Here is a 12,045-nt window from a genome sequence, read left to right on the forward strand (position 1 = left end):
GGTTTGTCCGTCTGAGCAAGCTCCTTCGTATGGAGGCAGGCGTCTAGGCGGGCCCACCCCTTGGCCCGCGAAGCTCCAGGACAGGCAGGGCTGGCCTCCCACCACTCCTCCTCTCAGCTGGTCCTCGCAGAGGGAAGGAACCCTGACCCAGCCCTCTCGGGGGCAGCACGTCTGCCCGTCTCGGGGCCCGAGGCACACACCCCTCGTGTCTTAGTTCGGTCCACGCGCTAACTCCCTGCCGGGCTGGGCTTCCGCTGTGGGGCACATCCCAGCTGATTCCTCGACTGCCTGAACCCCTGGGTACCCACTCAGGCCGGGCACCCGTAGGGCCAATGCAGCATTTCCAGAATGAATCAGCTCACGTTGGCAAGGGGGCTTGAGAGGGGTCAGGGCTGTCGCGGGTCAGGGAGTAGCCCTGGGGGCCCAGAGCAAGTAGGGCAGGGGCCCCTCCTGCAGCCCTGCTCTGGGCAAGGTGGTGGCTGTCCAGGCATCCAGGGATGGACCCGCCTCCCCGGCGTCCTCTGAGTCCCAGCAGCCTCCTTGCAGCCTGCTCCAGACTCCTGTACCCCGCCTGCACCCCGAGGATGCAGAAGGCCCGGGCTGATGGGCACCACGGGGGCCTCAAGTGAAACATCACTGCCAGGAGCCGTCAGGGTCCTGCAGCCACAGCCGGGACGTATCCACGGGTGGTGTCTCGGTGCATCCCTGCCCGGCATCAGGGGGCTGGACAAGCTGACCTTCAAGTTCTACCCCGGCTCAGGAGCCTTCCTATCAACTGCAGGAGCCTCCTGGTCTGCTTCCTTAGGGCTCCCCACTTCCTCCTGCCCCATTGCCACTCCCAGGCCACCTGGGAGATGAGGGGCACAGATAGGGGAGCACAGGACGGGAGGCAGCTCCGACTTCCGGCTTGGCCGCCCTCACCCTGCACGGCCTGAGCTGGCTCCTCGGCTTCTGTTTCCCCTCTGGGGCCTGAAGGCCCCCCAGCGTCGGGGGCAGACGGGTCCCACGTGGTGCTGGCCCAGAGTAGACGGGGTATAGGTCAGGCTCGGCCCTGCCTGGGCCAGCCCCATGTCCCTGAGCTCCAGCACTAGCTCGGGCACCTAGTAGGTGACAAGCTCTCTGTCCCTAAACAAGGCCGCCTGGCCAACATCAAGGCCTGGAGAGCTGCACAGAGCCCACCCTGCCCCACCTGGGTGCCTGCACCCTGTCCCTCCCCTCCCCCACTGGAAGCCGCCTTCCGAGCAGTTATTTGCCTCTAAACACTGTCCCCTCCCTCCACCACCAGAGGCCCACCTTTGGGCCAGAACAATGTGATCTTTGTAAAGAAAGGTCTTTGGTGCCTTATCGGCCAGCACAGACAGGATGCCCAGCCCGCTTATCTGGGGCCAGAATCCGCTGAGCTGCTTGCAGCTCTCGGTGGGAAGGGCTGAGGCTCTGAGAAGGAATCCAACAGAATACTGGTCTCACTTCGCATCCCACCTGCAGGCGCGGAGGTGGGGGGGGACAATTCTGAGCCTGGGAAAAGGTCCAGTCCTGCCTGTAATGGCTGTGTGGCCTCAGCTGGCCATGCTCATCTCTGAGCCCCTAATTGTAAAGGGGGGGGTTCCTCTGAGTGGGGGTGGCAAAGTCCCCTGCAGAGGCCGAGACGGTGAACCCAGTGTGAGTTCCTGGCTGCCTGGTTAGCTTTCTCACCAGTGGCTGAGTGTCACAACTGGCCTAACTGTGCTAGAGGGCAGGAGGGCAAGGGTTCCCGGGCAGGGGAGACGCGGCTCGGGCCACGGGGGGCTCTCTGTTAATTGGCGGGTGCAGGAGAAGCGCGCACTTGCAGCCCGGCCACCACCAGTGTGCCCGCACTCAGAGTGCCCTTAATTCTGCTTGAACAAAACGGATTGTAAAAGGCGAGGGGAAAAATGCTCTGAAATCACAGATAAGCTCAGGGATGAAGCCACGTGAACCCACCTGCTTGGCTCTCTGTCTGCACACCCAATGGACAGGTCAGCAGATCCCAGGGAAGGACAGCAGCCATCAGTTAAAGTACAGTAGCCATCGGTTAAAGGACAGCAACCATGATGTCAACACCACACATTTGCATTCCAGAAACGTGCTAAGGTCCCAAGGCTAGTGACCATGAAGTCCCTGCCAAGAGGACCCTCATGAGGGTCCAGAAACATGTCCTGGCTACTGTCCCCCCGCTGGACCTAGCATCTGGGGCTCAAACTGGGCAGCCTGAGCAGCCCCCATGGGAGCAGCAGCCCCTTCAGCGCACCGTGGCATGGGGGCGCATCCCTGACGGGTCCAGACCAGTGTTCAGAACTTTGGACCTGTGCTGATGGACCCCTGACGCGTCCCAGGCCCTTTCATATGCATTATTCCACCTGATGTGATTCTTACGATATCGGAGAGGTGAGGGTAGCAGATCTCATGATCCCATTTTAAAGATGCAGATCTCATTTTAAAGAGGCCCAGAGAGCAGGAAAGACCAGCCTGAGGTCCAGTGGCTTGAACAGTGCCCGGGTCCCCGCGAGGTGGCATAGTTTTAAGCCCCCAGTCCCCATGCACCTTGAAGACGGCTGAGGGCAGGAGCAGAAAGGAAGTGGGGTACAGGATCCTGGGGGAGGTGGTGGGAGCCGGGTCTCCCCCAGAGAGACAGTTCCCAGTCAGGCCACCTCGGAGTGCCTGAGCCCTGCGGAGAGGGGCAGGAAGTGGCCTGCCCTGCTCGAGGCCTTGCCTGGGTGTTCTCGGCTGACTCAGCCAGATCACATGCCCGTGGGTAGGGCCGGGCCCTGGCGCCCGCCCACCTGGCTTCCTGACCGACACGGGGCCAACTGGCACACTCAGTACCACCATCGGCTGGCCTGGGCACCGCCCACTTGCCACTTCCTCTGCATCAGGCCACTCCCGCCCAGTTCTGGGAAGCCCGGGCCACTGTGGCCTGATCGGATGTGGTCCCCGCTGCAGGCCTGACCCCACCCTGTCCTACCCAGACCCTGCCCGCCCACCTGTCCCAAATGAGAGTTTGAGTTTCTGCTGCAAACTGCATCCTGGTCGCAGTGCTCTGGGACGGGGAGGGGGCGGTGAGAGGACGGGTGCTGTGCAACCAGGCGGGGTTCGGGGCAGTGGGGAGGACGACGGGGAGGGGAGGCAGGAGCCCCCCAGGAGATGGGCTTGCCGAGGGTCAAGGGTCAGGGCTTCCCACCCTCAGGTCCAGCATCTGAACCAGGCAGCTGGATCTGGGCCCCGGAGTGACCTCACGCCCGAGGCACTGCCCGTGCTGTGGGGCTGGCTGCTGACATGAAGTCCTCCGCACACTGGAGGGCTCTCCCAGGGGTGCTGATGTCTCCCGGACATCCCCTGTGACCTGGCTCTCCCAGCGGGGCTTCTGCTCTGCGTGCTCCCTCCCCTGGGAGACACCCCACAGGCCGCTGCCCGCCTGGGTGGTGGCGCTGACGGACAGCAGTTGGGTGGCTGCCCTGGGGGGCACCCGGCACCCGCCCATCTTCCCTCATTGCAGGGCCAAGCCTGGGAGGGAAATTCCAATAAGAAAAGGAGAACAAAGTGGGCCAGGGGCTGCTGTGGCCCAGACTCCCTCCCAGCAGGCAGGGAGGGGCATGGAGGGGGTCGGGAGAAGAGGGGAAGTGGTGGGTCATCGCCGACCCTGAGGGGATTCTGGGGGCTCAGGTGAGTCTGCACTCTCCTCCAGACCCCTCCAGCCTCAGCCTCTCCCCCTGCCCACCCCCTGCTCCCCCCACGGGACCTTCCGCAGCTGCTCCTGTCCTGGTGGCCCTGGGGCGGGCGCTGAGCGGGCCTGAAAACTAGGTAGGTAAGACTGGCGGCCCCTGGAGGCGCAGTCGTCCAGTAAACAGAAGGAGACGAGGCCAGGAGGGCTGCCAGCGGATGGGTCGGGCCGAAGCCTGCTGGGGGTCCCCAGAGGGGGGCACTGGCCCTCGGCGGTGCAGGGCGGGAATGGGCACAGCCAGGGCTCTACCTCAGGGCATCTCTGTCAAGGATCTCCCTCCGCAGGGGAGAATCTGGCCCAGGTTCCCTAAGCAACACCCACCATCTTGGACTGTGTTAACCGAGAGTGAGGCCCCCAGAAAAAGGGAGGGGATGATTCCAGCGGGCCCTCCTTGGTCAGACTGCTGGGTTCTGCCCTGCGCGTCTCAGCAAGGGGTGGCCCAAAGGAATGCTCTGTGAAGGGCCAGGGCGGTGCCGCCGGGGAGTGGTGCCACCTGGGAAGGGCACACACAGCCCAGCTCTCCTCTGTGTCCCTCGGGTGATTGATGGTGTGAGCTCCAGGCAGGGCCGGGCTCATGCGGGGCTCAGACAACCACCATCTGGGGAAGGGGAGGTGCGGCGCCCACAGCCCAGGAAAAGGCAGAGCGTGTGCAGAGGCGGGTGGGCTCCTGAAAGCACCTAGAAGCTCCCTAAGAGACTCAGCAATGTGGCCCCCCAACTTGGGCGGGGGGCCCCCGCCCCCGAAAAGGCTCAGGTCTCCCACAGAGGTCATGGTGGTGGGATCCAGAGGTGTGGGTGCAGCAAAGTCTTCCTCTCCCCCAGCCCCTGCCCGTGCCCCAGCCCTGCAGCGTCCCTGGAATCGGGTCGGGCGCCCCTCATCCAGCACCTTGGCCACACCTGAGCAGGCATCACTGTAGCTCCTGCAGGGAGGTGGCTGCCCCGTCTGCTGGCTGAGAGCGCTAAAGCACGGTGCGGCAGGGTGCCCCCAAACCTGCTCAGGACCCCACACGAACACCAGGAACTCAGCCTCATCGGGGCGGGGGGGATGCAGCCTCCGTCTCCTCCTTCCTACCCCAGCCCGGCTGACCCGGGCCAGTTCTGAGTGTGGAGAAACCCTGCCTCTTGCCAAGAAGAGGCGCCCTCATTCACGTGCCACCTTCACAGGCTCGCTGGTGGGTCATCTTCAATGCCAGCCAGCCTGGCCCCCGGCTGCTCGGTGCTGGGTCGGGGGCGCACGCTGGCTCGCTCGGGGGAGATGAGGGCCTGATCTCGCAGGACCCCTGTGCTCATGGGTGCGTGAGGTCCACGGAGATCCAATGCCCGGTTTTCCCACAAGTCGTGCAAAGCATACCCCAGCTGGACTGTGCCCAAGGCTGGTTCTGGGACATCAACAGAGCGTAATCCCCGCACGGTGTCCACCAGCTCGGTCAGGCCTCGGGGCCCTCCCCAACCAGAGAGAGGGGCACCGAGGACCCAGTAAGCCTGGACCCCCGGGGACGGGCAACGTCTCCCCACCCACCATGCTGTACAGCATCGAGCCGGAGACTGGGGGCCTGGCTGGGGCGTCCAGGCTCCCTGATCCCCCAGGCTTGCGGCAGCCCAGGGTTGGCTGTGGGCACCTCGTTTCTGAGACCAAGGAGGTCACAAGAAGGGCACCTGGTTAATTTTATGCATCCACTTGACTGGGCCACATGGGGGCTCAGACATTTGGTCAAACACGATACTGGGTGTGTCTGGGAAGGTGTTTCTGGATGAGGCTGAACATCCGAATCGGCGGATTCGGTAAAGCACGTGGTTCTCCGCAGTGTGGGCGGGCCTTGTCCAGTCACTTGAAGGCTTAAATAGCACCGAAGGCTGAGCCTCCCGACTAAGGGCATTTCTCCTGCCTGATGCCTTCGAACTCGGGTGTTGGATTTTTTCTGCCTTCAGACCTGAACCGAAGCATCCGCTCGTTTCCTCGGTCTCGAGCCCACTGGTGTTTGGAGCGGAACTAAACCACCAGTGCCCCGGGTCTCCAGCTTGCGATCACTGCAAATTTTCAGACTGCTCAGCCTGCGTGACGGTACGAACCGATTATCATAAGTCTCTCCCTCTCTCTCTACATATATATATATATACGTGTTTATTATGTATAGATTATACATCTACAGATACACACACCAGAGAACCCTGACCGACACACCTGGACGTCAGGCTGCCCTCTCCTCCTGCTATGATCACTGACAACACGGCACGGGGGCCCGTGATAAGAGCACAGGTGTAGCCGGCGGGGAGGCAGCACCATGGGGTGGGGAGACCGGCCACGCACCTACTCAGTGCCTCGGTTTCCTCGTCTGTAACAGGCTCACGCAGCACCCGTCGTACGGTTATTGTGGAGTCGAGGCTCGCAGAGGGTTTAGAACAGCAGCACCAACAAACGTGAAACGGTTTGCAGCACCGAGCCCTGAAGAGACAAGCCTGGCGTCAGGAGTGCAGCGATGGCCGGGGCCGGGGAAGGCTTGGCGTGCGGCCGGACAGAGACAGCGCAAGCCCCTTTCCGGGGAGCCGTCCATGGGGAAACCAAAGCCCTCTGGGGGACTGAGGCTGAGAGGTGGGCTCCCGACAGAGCTGGGAAGACCAGCGTGACTGCGAACACCGCCACGGGGCCACGGAACACAAATGTGAGGGTCAGGCGTGCACGCGTGGGCCCGTGGCCGGCTCCTCAGCTGGTTTGCTTGATGGCCCCGGGGATCCGAGCGGGCAGACGCCGTGCAGTAATTACACTCCAGTCTTGTCCCAAACCAGCCTCGGCCACACTGCAGGTGGAAAAGACTTTGAACAACGTGTGGGAAAACCGAGCACGTGATCTCAGGGAAGCGGACCCGCCTCCCTGCTCCCCACACTCCATAGGACGTGCAGCCCGGCACGCGGCTGCCAGCCCTTTATTTGGTGTCGACGTTGTAGCCCCCGGAGGGCTGAGACAGAGAAGCATGATCACGGTCTGGGTTAAAATAACTGAACTTATGCCAAGAACCAACTATTTACAACACACACTATAACTCACAGAGAGAAGACAAACTTATGGTCACCAAAGGGGAAAGGGGGGGAGGGATAAATTAGGAATTTGGGATTGACAGATACACACCACTCTGTATAAAACAGATAACCAACAAGGTCCTGTTGCACAGCACAGGGAACTCCACTCAATATCTTGCAATAACCTATAGCACAAAAGAGTCTTAAAAAGAATATATATGTGTAGAGCTGAATCACTTTGCTGTACACCTGAAACTAACACAACACTGCAAATCAACTATACTTCAATTTAAAAAAAAAGTCTGAAATTTAAAAGAAAACAAACAACAATGACCATAGAAGCCACGCCACCTGGCTTAACATACAATTCTATTGCTTCCTCTTTAATGCCCAACTGGCTTCGGACTCCACAAAACCCCTCCCTGGCCTCGTCTCGGTGGAGGGTGAAACCTCCTTTCCTGACTGTTCCCCCCGAATCTCTCTTCTGAAGGAAACGAGCTCCAGATCCAGGGCCGGGGCACCCTCTCTGCCCCAGATGCAGCCAAGCATCCTTGGGCCGCCCCCTTTGCTCCTCGAGGCTGGAGGGGGAAACAGAGCCTCACTGGGAATGACCTGTCTCTCGGGACCCTTAAGAGCCTTGGTCCCATTCCTGTGCGCCCAGCCCGCTCGCTTAGGGGAAACTGCTTCCCCTTGAGCCTTCAGACGAGCGGGGTCCCCACTCACGGGGAGCCCCGGGGGACTCACTGAGTGGGACTCACCGCCCCTGTCATGACTGCTCCTGGCGAGGATGGGACGTGGCTCTCAGGACCCAAGTACCAGAAGGCGAAGACCCCGGGCTCCCTGCTCACCTGGGAATGGCCGGCACCCGGCTTCCTCCAGGAGCATCTGCAGTGGGGGAGGACGTGGACCCCCGACACCCTCCCACCCAGCACTGGGCCAGTGGGGTTTCCAGTAGGGCTGGAGCTCATTCTTACATAGCCCTGGGGTGCAGGGCTCACCGAGGTTTCCAGGAGTTGGGTTCTGGGGGGTTTCGTCACAACTTGAGTGCGTGGAGAGAGCAGGAGGGGGCCCAGCTTCTCTGACGTCCAGGGCGAATCCTTGCATAAACCGAAAACTCCCTCTTGCTGGACGGTCCCAATCCTCACACAGCGGCAGCTCCCCAAGGGGCGCACGCCCCCCTGCATCGCATCCTGCAGGGCACTGAAGGAGTCAGCAGGTGGGCGGCAGGCACCATGCCCCTCCTCCCCTCCTGCCGGCCTCCCACCCTGTCCAGGGGCTGGGAGGATCCTAGGTCTTGGAAGCAAAAATGACCGCAAGCGTTGCCATGCTCTGTTTTCCCGCCTTTTCTGCATTTTACAGATGCGGTAACTGAGGCCCCAAGGGTGAGCTGACTCACCCCGGGACATGTGGCCGGGTGGCACCGCCCCCTCGACTCCCAGCTCACCCGGGGCAGGCGTGCTTGCCCCCCGACCCCCGGCTCGGCGTCAACCCCAGGGGAAGGGCTGCCCACATCTGCCGGGACTGTCCTGAGAGCCAGAACAGGAACTCCAGAGAGAGAACGTTTATGGGCTGCAGGTCCGTACAGCAGGGAAGCCCACTGCCTCCTTGCCATGTCCCCAGCTTTTCCGGCCCCGCCGCCTGCAAGAGCCCAGGACCCCTCTGGGTGGATGGGCTGCCCTTCTCTCCCCCACGTCCCGTGCTCCTCCAGCCACTTCCCCTGCAGCCCGATCCGTGAGCACCTACTGTGCGCTGTTCCGCCGCCCTGGCCCTCCTGCAGCCCAGCCCGCAGGTTTTAACTCGGGGAGGGGCTGTCTGCACTTCCGGCTGGAGCTCACGGGGTCTTCCTGCATGGCTCCTGGCGCCCCTTCAGCGTCCAGCTCAAGGCCTTGTTCAGCACTGACCCGCTGGGCGGGCAGCTGCTGGGGCGGGAATAGAAGCCCTGCCTTCCAGGCCCTTCTGGGATAACCAGTAGAGGCAGCCCCCCACCCAGTGACCCCCAAGTCAGGCTGTGGGCGCCCGGTCACAGCCTCCACCTGCCACTCCCTGGTGGTTTCTGGGGAAACCCGTTCTGTCACCTGTCATGCGCCTGGCGGAGAAAGTGGCCTTGCCAGTCAGGTAGGACCAAACTGGCACAGGGCCGAGGGCCCCACCTTGTCCTGCCACGGTAGGGACAGTCCAGGAAGGTGACCTGACATCTCAGGGATGTGGTCACCAAGCTTGCGGACCCCCGGTCCTGCCTCCAGACGCTTTTGCTCACTGGACCCTCAGCCCACTGTCAGGGCCCAAGCAAACCCCACTTGAGGGCGTCCGGCTTCCTGGTGCCAAAGTGTCAGTGTGACATCGGCCTGAACCACGAGACATTGGCGGGGTGCGGGGGGCATGCCAAGGGCTCACAAAGAGACCAAAAGAGAAACAAGGAAGAAATGAAAACCTCTATCCACAAGCAGCGTGCACACACGTGTCCAAAAAGCAGAAGCAGCCCAGACTTCCATCAGCTGATCAACGGCTAACCAAACTGTGGTCCATCCATACCACGGAATATTATTCAACATGGAAAGGAATTCACGCTAAGAGGAGCCGTCTAGAAGGCACTATGCAGAAGTGATGATGGACGCTGTTTCTTTAAAAAAAAATCAAAATTGCAGGACTTATCACATTTCCATTGATCATAATCACAGTGGCCAGTGGCCCTGCCAGCCTCTGGCCAATCCTGAGCTCTGTGGAGTGGACCCATGGCCCTCTCACCAGGTGTGTAGTCAGCACGCCTGACCCGTTCTCCAGACACTGAAGCGGCGGCCGCCCAGCCCAAGTCCCACCACCGTGCCTTGTCCGGTGGAGATACTGAGGTTTGGAGAAGGGTCCAGAGACCCCCAACGACCCCCGAGGTCAGGGCTCCCGGAGGCCACTGGGGCTGAGAAATGGCCCTGTGGGAGAGGTGAGGAGGCAGGGCTTGTCCTCCGAGCTCTGAGACCTAAATCTGGGTCTGTCCCCTGACACGTTGGTCACGCCATGAAATGACAAGTTCTAAAGCGTGACGCTGCATCGGGCGCCTCGTGAGCAGAAGGTGACAGCTATAAATGAGACCGAGAGTGACGGGGACACAGCGACCGCTCAGAGGCTGGCTCGGGTCAGCCGTGTCCCTCTGGGTCAGGATGAGCTTTTCAGATACCTGCCCAGACAGCCTGCTGCCCCTTCGTCTATGCCTGCCTTCGGGGACGCCCCAGGGAACCCAGCCTGCCCGTCGGCGCTCCCTCCGGGCCCCATCATTCGCCCTGAAACACCTTCCCTTGGTTTCGAGAGACAGCCCCATCCCAGCCCCCGGGGTGGCGCCCTCTCTGGCCCCATGAGAGGTCAGGCTCCTGACCTGATGTGTGGGAGGCGCCCACATGCTGAGACCACAGGGCCACCCCCTCCAGGCTGTCCTTTCTGACTGGGGAGGAGGTTTGACATCCCCCCTCTGCCCCCCAGCCAGTGAAGGCCAGTCCAAGGAGACAGAGGGACTGGTGGCTTTACCCATCAGGGCCTGACCCAGAAGGGCCTTCTCCTTCTGGAGGTTAGAGGTGACAGCAGCCAGTGTCCCCTGTCACCTGCTGACTGTAGAGGTGGCCGGTGACAGTGGCAGCTTCACTGCGTCCTGAGGCTTTTTGGAGAGAATTAACAGGTTTCCACAGAGAGGGGCTGTATTGGTGTCCTGGGGTGGCCGGAACAGAGGACCACGTGCTGGGCAGTTTATAAACAACAGAAACGGATTCTCTCCCAGTTCTGGAGGTCAGAGTCTGAAATCAAGGTGTCGGCAGGGCCACACCCTCAGAGGCTCCCTCCTGCCTCTTCCAGCTTCTGGGGGCCCCAAGAACTCTGTGACTTACAGAAACAACCCTCAGTCTCTGCCTCTGTCTTCCCGTGGCCTCCCCTGCATGTCCATGTCTCAAACCTCCCTCTCCTTCCCTTTCTCCTAAATCACGGGATTTAAGGTCCACGAGATAATCCAGGATGACCTCGGTCAAGACCTTTCCCTTAACTACCCCTGCAAATTCCTAAATCCAAGTAAGGATGCATTCACGGCTTTTGGGGTTAGGACTTGGACATATCTTTTGGGGGTCACCATTCAACTCACTGCAGGGAGTTTCAGGGGCACCCAGACCAGCAGAGACCTGGGGTGGGGATGAGGCGTTACAGCACCTTGCCACCCACGGGAAGGTACGCACTGTCCCCCTTGGCCTGCAGGAGTCCCAGTGGCTCTCGTTCCCTTGTCCCCTCCGCTTGCACCTGCCCCTCCCGCTCACCTGGGTCAGGCCGACACCCATCAGCTCCTCCCACTGTCCCATCACCCTCAGCAGAGCCACCTTTTACCCTGTCGCCCCCTTGACTAACCTCCTAGGGCTCCATCCCCGGATGAAGCCTCAGACCCTCCCGCCCCTGCCCCTCCACCATGGAGCCCCCAGGGAGCTCCTGGGAGGTGGCAGCTCTCCTGCCATGCAGACGGCCCCGGTACCAGGTCTCAAATGCCAGGCAGCTTCACGCATCCCTGCCTTTGGTCTCCCGGGTCCCTGGGCCAGCGGTGCCTCCCCGCTGCCCGACACCCCGCTCCAGAGCTGGGACCGGCCCCAGCACTCAGCTTGGTGTCACCCCCGACCCTGAAGCTTCCAGCAAGCTGCTCCTGCCCCCCAGCTGCTGCTTCCTTTTTTTTTTTAAGTATTTATTTATTTGGCTGCGCCGGGTCTTAGTTGCGGCATGTGGGATCTAGTTCCCTGACCAGGGATCGAACCCGGGCCCCCTGCGCTGGGAGCGCGGAATCCCAACCACTGGACCACCAGGGTTCTCGAGGGTTGCGAAGATCTGTTCTGGCTCCGGCCCAGCACCGGCTGGGGACCCCGAGGCTGGGAAGGGCTGTGTCCCCGAGCATCCCAGGGGTGTGTTCTCGGGGGCCGACTTCTCAAGGTGCTATCACAGACTCGAGCCCCCCACTCCGACCCAGCAAGAATCGAGTATCATTTTACAGGTGAGGCCTGGGCAGGGAGGGGGCCCGAGGCTGGCGGGGTCTGAATGGAACCCAGGCCTGTGGCCCTTCTGGGACGAGCGGTGGTCCATCACGTGCTTTCTTTGTGTCATCACCGGAGGAAAGTCACACTGCCCAGCGGTGCTCCCCGATGATTCGGGTGGGCTGAGGGGGCTGTCTGGGGAGCCCCCGTTAGAGAACAGTGGAGGGGGCTGCCCGCTGCCCCCCTGGGTCACGCCAGCCCCAGCAGCGTCGGCCCCAGAGCCCAGAGCAGCCGATGATCATTTCTAACTGACGCT

The 12,045-nt window shown here is 61.6% G+C and overlaps 1 protein-coding gene across 3 annotated transcripts in view; it reads right to left on the minus strand.

Annotated features, from left to right (window-relative positions):
- The window catches only part of OSBPL5 (oxysterol binding protein like 5), a 39,983-nt gene extending 33,242 nt beyond the window's left edge, over window positions 1-6,741 (minus strand). For 2 of the 3 annotated variants that reach the window (XM_024748979.1, XM_024748977.1), the window contains exon 1: window positions 2,560-2,651. The gene's annotated coding sequence lies outside the window, so the exon portion shown is untranslated. Of the gene's footprint in view, window positions 1-2,559; window positions 2,652-6,043 lie in introns of those variants that run through there. The other variant, XM_024748978.1, reaches the window with a different exon arrangement.
- Window positions 6,742-12,045: the final 5,304 nt, after the last annotated feature.

Source organism: Neophocaena asiaeorientalis, unplaced genomic scaffold (genome assembly GCF_003031525.2).
Source record: "Neophocaena asiaeorientalis asiaeorientalis breed wild unplaced genomic scaffold, Neophocaena_asiaeorientalis_V1.1 scaffold43, whole genome shotgun sequence".
NCBI classification, from domain to species: Eukaryota; Metazoa; Chordata; class Mammalia; order Artiodactyla; family Phocoenidae; genus Neophocaena; species Neophocaena asiaeorientalis.